The 18,930-nt window shown below is 32.9% G+C and overlaps 1 long non-coding RNA gene across 1 annotated transcript; it reads left to right on the top strand.

The window, feature by feature from the left end:
• The first annotated feature begins 853 nt into the window (after window positions 1-853).
• Window positions 854-14,023, top strand: LOC143054310 (uncharacterized). Its single transcript, XR_012971636.1, has 3 exons — window positions 854-940; window positions 10,173-10,397; window positions 12,260-14,023. It is a non-coding gene; the product is annotated as an uncharacterized LOC143054310 (long non-coding RNA).
• Window positions 14,024-18,930: the final 4,907 nt, after the last annotated feature.

The raw sequence follows: 18,930 nt of genomic DNA, 5'->3' as shown, positions 1-18,930 counted from the left end.
GTCATTGAAATGTCGAGAAGCATTCTGCCTTTTGTTGTTTTGTAATAACTTTGTACTTTTTAAACTGGATATTTTCACATACTGATCATAATATTGAACCATTTTGACAGACAGTTTTATTTTGTCGTTAATTTGTCTGTGTAATTAATTAAATTAGAATATTTATTGACCTTTCATATGTCTTCTCGATCCAATGTCTTTCACGATCCGTTACCAGAACTTTCAGCGCCATTAGATATTCCTTCATGACCATTTCTCTCGTTAAACCGAATGACACCCGTGAAATTGTCATAAGTATTCTACACCAAGTCTAATTTATTTATTAGTATGATTATTCAGTGAGACCTATTTAACTTTTGAAAAGAGAATCTAAGAAGATCAACTTTATATAAAGAAGGAATCCGATTATTCAAGTATAGTTTAGTATTCAATATTCGGTACTATAGCCAAATACTCAAGTACACGAGTACTCTTTGACATCCCTAGTTTAGATGTATGGCTGAATATATCATGTATATCATAATAACAAAAAACTGCAACAGCTGTGTAAACCCTATAATCGTTTGCCTTATATATCTTCATGATATCAGCTCAATTGATCAATGTGCCTCATTATTAACAAATATGTCTATCCTAGTGAAAAATCGTTCCGTAAACAGCCTAAGAATATCCTTAAATATTTGCACCTAATATCAGACATGACGTGACATAGGTCACGCACACACGTAAACACAACAACAGGTAAAGATCTAAATATTATCAGTATTTTCCAGTCTGATACTATTAATAGAATATGTTTACCTTGTTATCCAATCAAAAAGCATGTTGACAAATCCAGATCTTATTTATTGAAATAAATAGTAGAAAATAGTTAAACATGTGTATTTTGTTGAGGAGTATGAAAAATCCTAAACATTGTGCGGATTTATCATTATATAGGGTAGGACAATTTTATATTTATTTCCTGATTTTGTTTGATATGATTTACAGATATTTTTATGTATAGGAAGTGCAGAAATTGATAGTAGTATGGCGGGATATTTAAAATGTAAATACTTCTTACAAAGATTTGGCATCATTTTTTACTTTGAACACACAAGTTATTCTCCAAATCTCTACTATGAATGTTCATAGTTTAAAATCATTCAATGTTTTGAAAGTTTTTTCCCTTGAAATTTGTATAGCGAAATATGCTATCTGTGATAAGAACAACTCTTAAAACATAGCGAGGGCAGTGTTGGAATGATATCTTATTTGAATTTTATAAAGTTTGTTTTCAATTATTACAGTTGAACTATCTGTATCCGAAAATTTCCTCAGCGATGTATGCGGTATGGGCTGAGCCCATTGTTGAATGCCGTACGGTGACCTATAGTTGTTAATGTTTGTGTCATTTTGGTCTTTTGTGGATAGTTGTCTCATTGGCAATCATACCACATCTTCTTTTTTATATTGCTTAAATTTTGCGTTTTTAAAATGAAACATTATTTAGAAAATCTCAGGCTTTAACTCTATCAGCCGAAGGTGACCTTAGGGAACTTGTCCATAAGTTGTTTGTCTGCTTTTGGATATATAGATGTTGCGGTTATTGTACACCCTTCCTTGGCTTTTGAATAAATCCAGAAGTTTTTTTTGGGATGCATGATGTTTCCTTTTAGTCTCAATAATTTAATGTTAAATGTATATCTATTTATAAAAGAAAAACGTATTTCAAATAACTGTAAAACATGCTAAGATTTAATATCAAACAATTAGTTGCAATGAAGGGGATTATCAAACATGCTATTTTTTAATGTTAAGCAATAAGTTGCAATAAGGGGTAAAACATGTCACGATATTAAAAGATGAAATCACAGAAATACTGAACTCTGAGGAAAATTCAAAACGGATAGTCCCTAATAAAGACCGGACTGACGGATGGACGCCCGGTAAATCTATTTCGCCCGCAACGCGGTGATAAAAGTAACGCTAATATAAATCGTCAGAAATACAAAATGTATGAAAATGATTTGTAACTTTTCTTAATTAACTACATTATGTTAGTTTAAAAATCTGAAATTAAGGTGGTACCTAACACTTTAACTTAAATTAATTTGGCTCGTTTAATTTTTTTTTAAATTTTGACAAAATATTTACTTTGACCCTTTGACAAAAATATAAAAATTTCAAAAAATTTGAACCAACCGTTTAATCAGAAAAATTACACTGGTTATATAGCAGTTTGACAAACACTTATTTTGATCACTGAGAAGCTTAATATTCCCTTATGAACACAACGTCATTAAAACGTTTTCCTGATTTTACAGAGTTATCTCCCTGTAGTGTTAGGTACCACCTTAAATTCTGCATAGTTAAGAGCTCCTTTAATAAAACGGTCTCTATGAATGCGTATGTTAAAGTATGCTTCATCACATTTACAGTTATCTTTTGCTTAATGCAAGACAAATGTTCAGCCTATAGATGTTATAGCTTACTTAGCGAAGTGGGGTATACTCATTGTCGAAGGTCATACAGCGGTCGAAAGATGTTAACTTTTATTTAATCTCTGATGAAAAGTTGTCTCCCTTGAAATACTAAGGCTTTTCTACATTAGGAGTAGATTACCTTAGCTGTATTTGGCAAAACTTTAGGAATTTTTGGTCCTCAATGCTCTTCAACTTCGTTCATTATTTCGCCTTTTTAATAATTTTTGATTCGAGCGTCACTGATGAGTATTTTGTAGACGAAACGGGCGTCTGGCGAAAATATGAAATTTCAATCCTGGTATCTGTGATGAGTCTATTTGCAAACTAATTCATATTTCTTTATTTTCAAAACTCTGAACAACCAAAATATTATCCACGTGGTAGTAAATGAAATGCGCATATTGTTCAATGTGCGTTTCGGTATTCTATAATGACTAAAACGTCACTCCTAAGAAAATTTCAGGAAAAGTGACCTTGGCAGATATCATGCGAATTTAACGTCGTAGTCGTCGCGAATCTTAACTCATTCAATCAATAATGAAATGAAGAGGAGCGAGGATCAGGTGAGTCGTTGGTATGAATTACTGTAAACTAACTTATTTTCGTGAATTCTTTATTTCGCGTTTTACTTTTTTTTACCCATTAATCAGAGATAAAATTTCGCGGGTTCAAATTAACATGATGTTGTTAATTACTAAAAGATTAAAATCATCTTACATATTTCCGATGATTTATATCAGCGTTTCTTTTTATCCCCGCCCGCATACCGCCTTTGCGGGGGATTGCCTTACTAGGCGTCCACCCGTCCGTCCGGTCATGTTAGCGATATCACGGGTACAACTCTTGTCAGATTTGTATTAAACGTATCAGTGGCGGATCCAGAAATGTTCTTTAGGAAGGGTCTACTGACTGCTCTAAGAGGGGGCCCGCTAAAGTCATTCTGATTCCCTATATAATCAACCAAATGTTTCCCATAAAAGGGGTAGGATCGGCCTTGACCCCGGAATCCGCGGAAATGCGTATATTATAGTTTGATGTCTGCAATATATCGGACAAGTACTAAAATGGTGGACGATCGACTTCCGTTCAAAGAGTAATGCCCCTTGGAAATATTAAGTTTATGGAAAATGACATTGTTAGCTCTGATGGGTACAATTCTTGACAAATTTTATATAAAACTGATACTATAGATTAATATCAGCCATTCCTAAAACTAAAAAACGGAATAGTTGGATGTTAATTCAACACTACTACCAAAAAAAAAAAAAAAATGAATGAGGTTTAAATTGATCAACTTGGATTTTTTTATGTCCCACCTACGATAGTATAGGGCATTATGTTTCTGCTCTGTGCGTCCATTCGTCCGTCCGTTTGTCCGTCCGTTTGTCCGTCCGTGCATCCGTCCGTGCGTTCGTTCGTCCTGCGTGAGGTTAAAGTTTTTGGTCAAGGTAGTTTTTGATGAAGTTGAAGTCAATGGCAATCAGCATCCTTTTTCGACAATTAAATGTATAATATTAAAAAAATGCAGCTAGTATAAGGTTACACATATGCATCATCTGTAAGGGTTCGACACTTTATCAAGGAAAACCACCCTGAACAACTGCAGTCCATTTCTATGAATGTTAAAATTTAAGAAGAAATACCCTTGTTTATGAATTGTAAAGTTCAAAGTTTATTTTATATGCTGACCAAAGTTTCAAAAATTGCACCCTCATCTGATACGATACGGTGTTTAAGGTGAAATTGTATTAAAATTTTTACAACATAAACAATCTTGAAACTTTGATTATTATTTGTTATTTTAATTTTTTTGCCGTAGAAAACAATCAAAGAAACATATGTGATTGCATTTAATTTCAAAATGTCTATTCAGAGTTATCCCGCTTTGTTTGCATCAAATGATTTGATTGTAATGACTCTTACAAAGTGGTTTAAAGTTACCTTAACATCTTACTTGTAAGACAATTGCATAAAATTCTATAACATTGTCAACAATATGTGAACAAATAAACAGACATATGGGTAAAACTGTCAAGTATTGGTGTGCAGCAGTCAACATTGTTCTATAAACTTAATCACTATAAAACAAAGAAACACAAAATGGCAAACAACAACTTAATTGCTGAATTATATAAATAGTACAAGCAGTTCACCTATTAAAATATATTATTTTTGTGTTTAGCGTTAGAAGGGTGTTATAATAATTATTTTCATGCAAGAGAACATTCTAAATATGACTGCAATAATCAGAAATAAAAATCAATGTGGTTTATTTCCATATCAAAGAGCCAGTGAATTTGATTGTTCAACACAGGGTTAATGTTAGCTGTCTCTATTCAAGTTATTAGTGGGATCCTTCTAAATACGCTGGAAACATTACGTATATTTTTTGTATATTATGTAAACTATATTTTTAAAAACAATTTCCTTTGAAACTTTTATGTTATTGAGAACCAAATCATTAGATGCACTACTGTTTTGAAATATTAAAAGAATAATTAAATATTTAGGAGTTTTTCCTTTTAGAATATTTTCTTATTACTTGGTAATAATCGATATAATTATAATCTTATCAGGATTACAACTCAAAATTTGCATGCATCTACCATTGAACAACCCAGCATTCGATATATACATTTACAAGGGACAGTCAAATCCCTTGTTGAAAAAATTCAGAAATCCCAACCACCGAATTAAAAGACAAATAACAATTAAAGCCAAAAAAATGCATAGCTATTGTAAGTAACATGACCTCCCATTTTCATTGAATGCCACCAAACACCTAGATACTTGTACTCTCATAAAAAAAAATTGTTTTTGCTGTTTTGTTTAGATTCCTATTTTTATTTGTGGTCCTACATGCTCTATGTTTGTATCTTCCAAAGCTTTATAGTACCCCTTGCGAAGTTGGTCAAAACCACTTGGTGTATGCAAATGAATCGATTTTAAATAATTCTATCTGTCTCGTTTGACAATGTGGTTCTCCTGGTATATCTTAACTATCAGTTTTCTTTTAGATCACATATAAAATCTTCAATTACTAACTAACTAACAGATCTTAAAGTAGAAAATTCTTAATTCAACACATTTGGTTGCAAGTTTTCTTCTTATTTGCTCTTAGCATTTGTTGGATTTGAGTGATATATTTAAAGCATTTTTTTTTAAGAATGTTAAAAAGCATATACTTCTGAATTCAATTCTGGTACCTATGATGAGTTTATCTGATACTCTGATATCTGAATATATTTAGAATTATTTAAAAACATGTAGAACCTGTTATATCTCAATTATGATACTCTTGAGATAATTGTTTTCAGTAAATGGTCTTTTTTCTCATCTTCATTTATTAATAGCTATTTTTCTCAAATGAATATAGTTGAATATTGAACTTCTCCAATCAAAATCCTCAATAGACATGAATAACGTTTCCAAATGTTTGTTAATAGAAAATATACTGTGAAATGTGATGTCTGTCTGAAAACACAACTAAGAAAGTAGGTGGGACCCAACCAAAAACAAACACAACTTGACCATGTTATGAAATTGTACATGATACACACCTTTTTAGGACGAAGGACCTTAATGTTAGACCTAATAGAAATGAACAAGAAAATTATGACAAGAAAACCCAAGAAAAATAGGTGGACAGTGGGAAAAGGGGGACACTAAAAGTAGCAGTTAGGGAAATAAGTAATGAGCAGACAATGTTTGAGAAGATAATTTAGGTGATATCAGTTTACAGTATCTATATATGAATCATCTGCTGAGCATTAAACCTTCGATATGTTACACCATCTTAGCCTTTGATGAGCATGAGTTCAACTCATGCTAATTTGTCTGTTGTTCTTTTCCAGTTAGTCCCCGGACACATGATAACGTTTGACCTCTTTCTGTTAATCTTAATTTGTCGACTCTAACATATTTGTCAAAAAAGGGTTATCCTTATTTAGTATTGAATGCAAACAAATCAATTACGGATGAGCTTGTATGTACATGTAATAGCAGAGGTAACAAAAGGGCGTTGGGCGGACATCAAGTCTTGGTAACGTTTTACGCTTTACATCTGCTCAGTAAATGAAGCTTGTTTTAAAATATGCGATTATACTTTGCCACAAACTTTCCAAATTACAAGGACCATGGATGACATTGTGTATTTCCTTGCGGATGTGCCATGTTCATGTGACACAAATGTACCTCCATACATTTGTAAACATAAACAATATCCCTTCAAAGGAGACATGTATCATGTATATAGTGACGTATGTGGGAGTATTTCTAGGAGGTTTGCAATTTAAAACCGATCAGGATGATGGACATCGCCATCATTCGAAGAAAAGGGTAATATATCATGGTTAATGCAATGTTAAGCTGTAAATTATTTGAGTCTGCAAAAAAATTGATTCGAATCTTCTGGAAGCTTCTATCATATTTAATGTAAATAAAAATGTAAAATGTGTCGAAGTTAGACATGCTCTTTTGTTGAAGATAAATAATAAGTTAAGATAAGTTCAAACAGATGAGAAAAATAAGTGATATGTTTTTTTTGTTCACGTTGTTATTGTTATTATGACATGAGTTATTTCCCTTTCTTTAGGATGGCACACACTATAATTTATTTTAATGGTTTGAATGATCTGAATTGTTCTCCTTTAATCATACTCCTGCTCACGCGGTATATATCTCCCAATTGATACGATATTCAAGTGTTTGTATTTCCTGTCATCATTTATTGGATAGAAAGTGGCTGCTCACAAGGAAGCTATTAAACCAAGAGTTCCAATGGTGAAGTTAAGTCATCCCATCGTCAATGTTATGGGCACCATTACAAGTTGGTTGACGTTATGAAACGTTCGTTCCACAGATGATAGAAAATATGTTTGTAATGTTACAATCCTGCCCCCGTTTCACGAATTTAATATACCAAATGAGAATTGTTACAGGGTATAGGCTAACATGAGCAACATGACGGGTGTCAGATGTAAAACAGGATCTGTCAACCTTTCCGGAGAACGTGAAACACCCCAGTGTTAGTCTGGGATCATGTTGCTTAGTTTTCAGTTTTCTATATTGTGATTTGTATACTTTTAGTTGTCTGTTTGACGTTTACTTTTCTAGTCAATGTCGTTTGTTGATGTGGTTCATAATTGTTTCTGGTTTTTTTTTTTTTTACATATATGTTAGACCGTTGGTTTCCCTGTTGGAATGATACATGTGATACTACACTAGTTATTTTTGGGGCCATTTATGGCGTGTTGTTCGATGTGAAACAAGGCTCCCTTTTGAAGACCGGACTTTGCCTTTTTAATGGTTTACTTTGACAAATCATGACTTGGATGGAGAGTTGTCTCATTGGAACTTATACGACATCTTCTTATATTTATGTATTTGTCAGTTTATTTTCGATTAATGAACTAGAATGTCCCTCTGGTATCTTTCGCCTCTCGTTTATAGACGACATGCCTGCCTCTTATTGTATCTTGTGTCTCTGTTTTTCGTAGTCAATCGTGTTCTCTTCTATTAATATTTATATTTTCACGATTTCAAACATAGGTACCACAGGTAAAATGCAAACAACAAAAGTGGAATCTGTATATCTTTCAAAAACATCTTCATCCAAGAGACAATTTGGTGCGCACATCCTGATCGTTTAGTGCAACTGTTTGTTTGCCTTTTTGTTTTTTCTTGTATTATCAATTCTCTCAAATCTTTTGGTTGGCCGTTTCATATGATGTAGTTTTGTCCTTATAAATAGAATAATACAAAACATTATTTACAAAACACTGATATAGATATAACAAAGCAAGCAGGAAGACCCAACAAGAAACAAAAAAGACCTACCCATTTTATTAAATGTCACAAAATAAACACTTTAACCGCTTTCAGGAAGTATGCTGTTAATATTACCACTTAAAGCAAAACACAAAAATATTTGACAGAAAAAAGAAAAAAAAATGGGTCAAACTTAAAATCGTGGACAATGCGAAAAATGGACACTAAAAGTAGCAATATGGGCAATCTTCTTTGAACGGTTAATACACATTGTTTGAGAAATGACAGTTGTTATCCATTCGTTTGATATGCTTGTGGTTTTGATTTTGGCATTTGACTAGGGACTTTCCGTTTTGAATTCAGAATTTTTTTATTTTACTTTTTTATGTGAATTAATCTTACTGTATCTACATATGTAGCATATGCATTTAACCTTCATCATATTCCGCCATCCTTGCCTTTGATAAGCTCTAATTTGTCTGTCGTTCTTTTCCAGTATTTGCCCTGACACATATTAAATACTTAATCTCTTTCTGGACATCTTAAACAGTCTTATTCAGAATAATTTGGAAATTTTTGAGAATTGAGTATTGAATGCAGATAAGCCAATCAAGGTTGATCTATGACCTAGATAACCAAAAGGCATTTGCTGCACATTAAGTCTGAGTAACATTGTATGCTTTTAATCTGCAAAGCAAGTGCAAATTGTTTTTAAAAAAAATCAATATTGCTGTGCTTTCAACTTGTTCTAAAGTGTAAGGACCATGTACCTCCATACAATATCCCTCCAAAGGGTCTTCCTGCTTGCTTTGTTATATCTATCTCAGTGTTTTGTAAATAATGTTTTGTATTATTCTATTTATAAGGACAAAACTACATCATATGAAAAGGCCAACCAAATTGGATTTTATCAAAACAAAAGATGTTGTATGATACTCAATGAGACAACTCTCTTGACAATAAAAAAAAATCTATCCAATCAAGAAAGACACCATAAGGGAAAAAATACCAAAGATACATGTAGCAAACAATAGACATCACTAAAGTACAGGCTACTACTTTGAGACAGGAGCATATATAGTAGGATATAAAATCCTATATATATCTAAAACTTTTATTAATCGATAGTTAGTTGTAATATGAATTTATCAAATTACCCTTGGGAACTATGTGCCATACATTATCATTTTCAAGTCTGGATCATCTATCCTTTGGTAGATTTGTATAGTATTCAATTTTAATTCGTTTACATGTTTAGGGCCATTTTCACGTAGCCAATTAGTGTTTTGGGACCAGCTAAAGCTCTGGGTGCAGAATTTTATCGCTGTGTTGATGTCCAACTGGTGTCTTTCGACTGTTTTTAGCTATTTGACCGGGTTATTGTCTTTTTGACACATTCTCAATTTTATTATCTATCTCAGAACTGATTGGTGGGATTTTTCGTTATTTTATTTAGGTAAACATGAAAATAAGTTAGAACTCTTGATAAAAATTAAGAATTAAGGATTATTTTCGATGTTTGTTTGGTTCATTGGGAGCATTATGTAATGTGTCTGTAGTTCTGAGTTCTGAGTTCCAATCAGAAAAGTGATATGATATAATAAAATGATTGACTGATTATTTCATGTGTACAGTACCATTTTATATGATTGCTGTTCCACGTACACACCTCTCATCCTTCTGAAAAAGGAAAAATAAGACTGAAATGATTCTTGTTATTATTAGACAGAAGGAGTATGCGATGACAAAGACGATCAAAATGCAAAAAAGAAACTAAAAAAAGAAACACAAATAATACATAAATTTGTTGAGGTGAGAAAACATTTATTTAGTAAGAGATGACGTAATGAAGGCATGGTAATATGGTTAAGCCATGCATGATAACCTATTAAAATGAATAACTGTATCTTCATTTATCTGGTGTGTTTGTATTTTTAGGATACATCAGATATGACGGTGAAAGATGATCCAACGTCGTCGAAGATCAAAGGGAGACGACCAGGTAGACCCTCATCAAATATCAGCCCCAGACAGAGACAGGAGCGCAGCAGACAAAGTGCCCGAGAATGTAGAAGTAGAAAAAACGTTAGATATCAATATTTAGAACAATTAGTAAACATCAAGGAGAAATCAGTCTATCAACTAAGAAAAGAACTTGAATTGGTAAGAATTAAACTGCAATTCTTTTTTTTATAAACCAATAAATTCAAAGGTTCAGATAATGACATGCAAAACAAATATACAAATAATGAACTAAAGGGGTTAGATTCTGATTGAGACAACTATTATCTAAAGTACAATGAAGTGAATGTAAGTAATTAAATGCAAACGTATGGCCTTCAACAATAAAAACAACTTATACCGTATAGTTTGCTTTCAAAGGTTAAACAAGTTTGTTGGCACCAAACCCTCCCCTTACCTTGGACAGTGGTGCAACAGTACAACAGAAGAACAAACATTAGCAATCAGTTGAAAAGAGCCTAACTCATCAGATCGATAAAAAGCAGAAGGTCTGTAAGTAGTCGCAGTTACTGACAGCTAGTTCAGAGAAAACAATAACTAATAACAAATTATGTATTTAAGACTAAAGTAAAATATTAATCAGTACACATCCAACATCCAACATCCAATGGACAAGCAACATTACATAAAACACAACATAGAAAACTAAAACATGCGCAACAGCCATCCTACCAAACCTACGGGTGGTATAAAGTGCACCGGAATAATAATCAGATCCTGCTTCACATGTAGCAACCGTCGTGTTGCTCAGGTTAGTACAAACCTTGGAATAAGTCTTATTCGGTAGGTCGTAAGTGTTTTACAAACCATATTCTTAATAGGAATCAACTTTGTGGCATGTTCAGATCTTCATCTCCATAACTTTGGAAAGAAAATATAAAATTATATCAAAATGGGATGATTTCAATACAAAGTGACATAAAATGAATATAACTTGGCAACAATATACAAGAAAACATTATTTTCGTGACAGAAGTTACAATTTAAACATAATAAACATATAAATGAAAACAGCTGAACTTGTTTTGAGTTCGCAGATCTAATTGAAATCAGGCGCATATAGTTACAAACACAATTATATGTCATATGAGATTCTGTAAAATTTCTAAAAAGACAACAATCCTACAGAGATAGCAGAAAAGAAATTACACAGAAAATAATAACTAATAGGTCACCGTACATACATAATGTATATCTGTTCTTCAAATTAGGTGTTGGGAAGAGAAATTTTTTTTCTTCATATTTTCGAGATTTGTAATTGTTTCAAAAGACAACTTACCTGCTTATTATCATTTATTTCATTGAACATTTAAACTAATAGCTTTTACCAAACACACAAACTAAATAATATGTATAAAAAATATATTGGAAACTCTCTTGCTTATTCACTTAACTTTACCTTCTAACATTATTCTGGTGGTTACCGAGTATGATAACAATGTAAATCTTGAGTAGTAGAGCACATTCAACAAATGTTTACATGTTAGCATCCCTAATCAGTAATGTTTTAGTTATTTTTTTATAAGTTTGCCCTGAGAAAGTTTGGGATTAATCATATGTTAATGGTAAAATGTTAATAATATTTTATAACATTAAACGATATCGTACTTCCGAGGTTCGTTCTAGATTTACTTTTATCATTTATACGAATCTGATGTTTAGTAGTTTTCGTTTGTTGATGTTGTTCATAAGTATTTCTCGTTTTTCGTTTTTTATATATATTAGACCGTTGTTTTTTCCCGTTGGAATGGTTTTACACTAGTATTTTTTAGGGGCCCTTCGTAGCTTTCTGAGCCAAAACACCGTGTTGAAGACCGTAATTTGACTTATAATGGTTTATTTAAAACAAAATTGTGACTTGGATGGAGACTGGTCTCATTGGCACTCATACCTCATCTTCTTATACCTATGTTATACATTTACCGTTGTTGTATTGTATAGTTTTGAACTTTTTTTCTATGTATCTAGAAACATTAGTTTGAACTTCATTGTTTGTTTTACAGCATCGAAGGTGGTGCGAAGAATTAGACAACGGAGTTATTTCAGAAGAATTGGTTAAAGGATTGAGCATAGATCCACAAAAATCTTCACAACTGCCAACAACTGAACAATCTGACATACCCTTACCTAGACAGCGGTCATTAAGTTTGCCAACCACATCAAAGTATCAAACATGTAATTTGGGTTTAACGTCCGTACCAGGTATCCCGAAATCTACCGCTACCAAAGATTCGAAATTATATAAACTTTTAACAGGACGAATGACCTGCACACAATCGTATTCTCCAAAGGATATTGCTAATGCGTTTCATTTAAATAGGACTAACTCACTTTCCTCAGGACACAAAATGCGTCATCCATATAAGACTCAGTCACATTCCAAAGAGGGCACATCAAATATGCGTCATCCATATACGACTCAGTCAAAAATTGTAGTGGAGTCATCAAATGTATATACTCAACAACAAAATGGATCGATTTTCGAAAAACTATCCCCAACAACTGCACCAACTGAAAACCAACACACGGCTTCTTTTAGTTCTTTTACAAAATTTGATACAAAATCTCAAGAACAAGTGTCTAACATTGATAACTATAAATTGGACCCAAACTCTGACTTTGAAAATCTCTTAGTTTTATCAAAAGGTCAGAACACCTATCTTGCAAATCGTCATACGAATCAATCATCAGACAAATGCAATATTCCTAAAATCCATTCTGATATAAACTTTTTAAATGAAAAGTCCAATGTCGATGACACATCATCTGAAATGGAATTTGTTGATTGGATATTAAAGAACCAATCCAATTTATCAAGTGAAAGTGCCTTAATTGAATCTGCCCGTCAATTTGGAGATACAGCAATGGTAGATATATTTTCTGAAGATCAGTCAGACATCGCAGATATATCACCTGCTCAAATTGATATGCTGTATTCTGAAGATAACAATATTGATACCTCAAATAATTCAAGTGTGACTCTTGCTCAAACATTTCATGGAAATATAAAAATATTTGACATGGAAGCTTCTACCACTGCAGAATCGTTGTCAGATAATATTTTACCTTCCCAAACTTTACACTATATGAGTACTGTACCGAACATGTTAAACCTTCCGACATATTCATCTATTCTATTTCATCGTTCTACAAGTGCAGATTGTAGTCAAACATCAAGCAATAGTATGGATACCTTAGTATCGCAGTCACACCCTGGTGAAACATTAAATCACATAGATCTATCATCAACTGTATTTAAGGAATTCAGAAGACAAAATGTAAGTCTAAATAATCAAATCTCAGTTGTGCTTGCGTCGGCCAGCACGAGCTGCCCAATACTTTCCACTTCGGACAATTATAGTTGTGCCAGGGAAAACAATGATGAAGAAATAATTACGAGCTTACATCCTCATTCTGTAAGTGAAGAAATTCGACCCGATACTGGGGCATCTCTAAAACGTTCTCACAGCGCTGGAGACACACCACATCCTAATGTTCAAAATAAATTCCCATTTTTGTCCTTTCTGTTAAAAGAAGATGATGAAATATGAGCAATAAAAATCAAAAACTACGATTATTGACTGAAACTTAATAAGAAATTCTTCAGTTAACTCTTTAGGAGTTTTTTGATATGTGTGATTACATTCGTTCTAACATTGAACATACGTTTCTTGTTTGTAGAATTCCTCCTTACCATTTATTTTTTATTCAAACAGATTACATAATAATCATCCTGTAAAGCAATCAATAAAAATGAATTATCTTGATGTTGAAATATAGCAAAAATGTTTGAAGCGACAATTCTTTTTATCATGCACAAAATTTCACATACAAATCTTGGGATATTTAAAATGACTCCATTTGTTCCCTCTCAGTTTGCACCAACAACCCGTTTGTATTTATATTTTTTTTCAGCAATATACTTGATGAAAACGTGATTTTAATGGTCTTATATCGTCGTCATATTTTTCAATGAAGGAACTAGTTGACAAGAGAAACGTCTTTCTTTATGAGAACTATAGATGCATGGTTGTTATATGTAACGAAATAACTGTATATTGCTAAATATTTTTAAGTCATGGTACTGATATAATATATTGTATCGTGTAGTCTTAAATAATTCATTGGAAATAACAACGCTTTCAATAATATGGCTGTATTGCTGTGTTAAGTTTATATTGGTGAAGGAAGCTGGAATGAATGTACTTGAAGAAAACCATCGTCGTTCTGCTGGAAAACTGGCTATCAAAAACATGAAAACAGAGTCGAACACGCACAAAAATGAGTTCGTCCATACAACATAAATGTTGCCAGAGTATTAAACACTGTAAATAAACTGTAATTTTGCCGTTGACACAACCTACTCATTTTTAAAAATGCTCCAAAAAATAAAAAAAGTATATTAACAATGTTAAACATAATCACAACTATAAAAAATAAGATTAATTATTTAACAGAATAATGCTGTATGAGAATATAAATGTCAGAAACCTTTTTAAACATTAACCAGTTCAGTGACCTTTACAAAACTGTTTTGTACGACACACATCTTTAAACACACGACCAACAAGTGATTCTTGAATAGGGAACTATTAAGACGGGAAAACGAAAAGAAAGCTGTATAAGGACAAATAACGAAGAAAGTAACTTTAGCACCGAAAGATAAAATGTTCCGTCGAATGAAAAAAGAAAAAAAATGAGTAGAAGGATAACCACGGACAACTTAAAAGTATACACGCATATGAACTGTGGAAACATAACATTTAGAAATTGAAATCCTTCACAAGACAAAGATTAATCACATTGGGACAAATTGCAATACAATTAATCAGATATCTTGATATCTTTTATGTGTACAAATATATCAAGATACCTTTTAAAGTTTATTCTATAAAAAAAAGTATTTAATCATGTAAGTGGTATATGATCGTTTAGAAGTAAGTGGAAGCTCTCTGTAGAGGTATCAATGTTTACTGATAAAATGTCTGTAGAGGTATCAATGTTTACTGACAAAAGGTATGTAGAGGTATCAATGTTTACCGACTAAAGGTCTGTAGAGGTATCAATGTTTACTGACTAAAGGTCTGTAAAGGCATCAATGTTTACTGACAAAAGGTCTGTAGAGGTATCAATGTTTACCGACTAAAGGTCTGTAGAGGTATCAATGTTTACTGACAAAAGGTCTGTAGAAGTATTAATGTTTACAGACTAAAGGTCTGTAGAGGTATCAATGTTTACTGACTAAAGGTCTGTAGAGGTATCAATGTTTACTGACTAAAGGTCTGTAGAGGTATCAATGTTTACTGACAAAATGTCTGTAGAGGTATCAATGTTTACTGACAAAAGGTCTGTAAAGGTATCAATGTTTACTGACTAAAGGTCTGTAAAGGTATCAATGTTTACTGACAAAAGGTCTGTAGAGGTATCAATGTTTACTGACAAAAGGTCTGTGAAGGTATCAATGTTTACCGACTAAAGGTCTGTAGAGGTATCAATGTTTACTGACAAAAGGTCTGTAGAGGTATCAATGTTTACTGACAAAAGGTCTGTAGAGGTATCAATGTTTACTGACAAAAGGTCTGTAGAGGTATCAATGTTTACAGACTAAAGGTCTGTAGAGGTATCAATGTTTACTGACTAAATATGGAACGCTGGAACCGTCTTATAGTGTAAATATTTAATGCGTTCTGTCGCTTTGTCTTTACGTTCTGTCGTTTCTTCTTTATGTTATGTGCAAATGTCTGTATTTCATGACACGGCATCTCTGTGTTATGTCAAATTAGTTATTTGTTTGGTCAAACAGTAGTATGATTTGTCATTGCTGAAGTTTGTTGTGTACAATAGGCATTACATCATGCTTATACTACTATCTATTCTGTGAATACTTCGAAACTTTATGATAAACCACCTTTACATTCTCTCATATTTTATCTATGTTCTATCTATTCTTCTTTTATGTAAGTCAGTTAAAAATTGCGTCCTGTTGCAAGTGTGATTGTTATGCCGAATTCTCTATAGGTTTTGTTTTGATACACCTTTGTTCTATGTAAACCTCATGATATTATAGTCTTTTGGCGTTATGTTGTGTTAATACATATGTATCTCCAGTGAAAAACACAATACATTATGGTATAGTTCCTATGCGTTTTGCCGAACAATTGATTCTCTCTGTGAGCATTCATTACGTCAAGTGCAAATGCCTTTTACATTATGTGCAAACAACTTATACGTTTTGTGCAATTCTCATTTACCTTATGTGCAAACATCGTTGCTTTAGGTGCAAACATCGTTTACCCTATGTGCAAACATAGTTTACCTTATGTGCAAACACCTATTACGTTATGTGCAAATACCTATTAAGTTATGTATAACAACTACATCATTATGTGCAAACACTATTACGTTATGTGCAAATACCGCTTACACTATGTGCAAACACCATGTAAGTTATGTGCAAATACCTATTACATTATGTCCAAACATCTATTACGTTATGTGCAAACACCTATTACGTTATGTCCAAACACCTATTACGTTATGTGCAAACACCTATTACGTTCTGGTAAACGCTTTTTCGACACAGATCAAAACAAAACGCATCAGTGATATACACTTTAAAAATTAAGAAAATTTTAAGTTTTAGCTTTCGAAAAAGCTCTGAACTACTTCGCTGTATTCTTTTTCAAGGTAATATCAATGGCGGATCCAGGGGGTGGGGGGGGGGGGGGGGGGTGGGGGGTGGGGGGTCCGATTTTTTTTGGCCGATCAATGCATTTGAATGGAAGCATATAGTTGGAACCCCCCCCCTTTTTACTCTGGGTTTTTACAATGGCTGGATCCGCCACTGAATATCCATTGGATGCTGAATGTGGATTGAAGGTAATATATGTGCATCGGGATGTTGATTTAGTATTGGAAATGTAGTATTTTTATATATTGATTGATATGTTATATAAATATTCAGTTTTGTTTTGTTCTACTTAAAGAGTGTGCGTTATACATCCATTCTTTTTATATTTTGTTCACTTTACTTGTTGAAAATTAAAATATTTACAAATATATAGACACGATTCTCGAGATGTGTCTCTCTGGAGGTGTGCCTAGATTGACAAAAGTCATAAAATACATTTAATGCATTTTTGAAAACATTGTACAGGAACATTTTTTAGCAAACAAATCGTGCATATTGCAGACTAGCAATGCAAATAAAGACGTATTAATGATTGATATTTCAATTTTCAATTTCAGTGTGTAATATATATGCATAATAAAACGACCATGAATTAATAACATTTGATCTGAAATGTAATACACATAGTTAATTTTCCGGCATTTGATGGCTTAATATCCTCAGAAGAGAACAGTCTGTAATTATTTATCTCATTTAGGCCAATAGTTGTTGCTGAATATCAGCCACATCATGAAGCAAACAAACATAATTTATATGTGACAAGTAATTATTTCAAGATGGCGTGTATATCGACTGAAACTAAAAGCTCTGTCCTGTTATTCGAAGCAAAAAAAAGCTACAAGTGAAAAACAAAATGCAACCTCATTTCTTTACGGAAAATGTGAACGGAAAATAAGATGATATAAAAAAAGAAGACGTGGTATTATTGACAATGAGACAACTCTCTACAAGAGACCAAAATGACACAGAAATTAACAGCTTTAGGTCACCGTACGGCCTTCAACAATGAGCAAAGCCCAGACCGCATAGTCAACAACAAAAGGCCCCGAAAAGATTATGTAAAACAATTCAAATGAGAGCACTAACGGCCTTATTTATGTAATGTTCTCTTTCATTGCACCAAGCGGGTCATTTCATAGGTCGTCATATCTTGCATAAATATTCATAGCATATGGTTTTGGAAGCGCCGAATTACATTTATGAATTATATATGCGTCTATTCAGATTATATTGACCGATGACGAAGATATTTTCCCGCCACCTCTTATCTTGTATTTGTTTTTTGAATAAGCAGGGAGTTTTGGCAAAACTGAGTCCAGAGCCCCTCTCAATCAAACTGCTTATAGAACCAACAAACGCTGCTTCATCATTTTCAAAAATTCTGGTTCCGCCACTGGTCATTGAATGAGAAATCAAAAAGAGAAGAAAAAAATAGGTCCGTGTGTTTGTTTATCTAATGATGTCTTAATGAACAACTTCTCTATTCATTTTACATCGGATGACCGTGTATTGCTGTCGCCTAAATTTCCATTACGTAACCTTCTTTTTGATATTGTAACCGATCTATAAACATGATAACAAATACGCGGACATTTTCAGTGCAAAATTACATGCCTTATCACTTGTTCTTATTCATTTCAAATGGATACTCCTAAAATTAAATTTTTTTAACATAAATTAATGATATGAAAATGTCGTTAAACTCGTTAGAAACATAAATAAAGTAAAAAATCTTTAATATTTAAACACACGTACAGAAAAAGTGTGTTACCGCATGCGGAAGAATATCTCAAGAATCTGTCACCGGAGAAACAAGGTGACTTGTGAATTTGTGTAACAAGAGCCTGACTGAATGGCCTCTTGTTACTGAAACTGTGTGATGCACCTGATCACACAACGCACGATTGCTGTGAATAGCAATGAGAACTCTGAACTCTGAAACTCTGGTGAAAACTAACTACTGAGACAGTGTAAAGTCCTGAG

Source organism: Mytilus galloprovincialis, chromosome 12 (genome assembly GCF_965363235.1).
Source record: "Mytilus galloprovincialis chromosome 12, xbMytGall1.hap1.1, whole genome shotgun sequence".
In the NCBI taxonomy this organism is placed as follows: Eukaryota; Metazoa; Mollusca; class Bivalvia; order Mytilida; family Mytilidae; genus Mytilus; species Mytilus galloprovincialis.
This window is presented reverse-complemented; position numbering and strand designations above follow the sequence as displayed.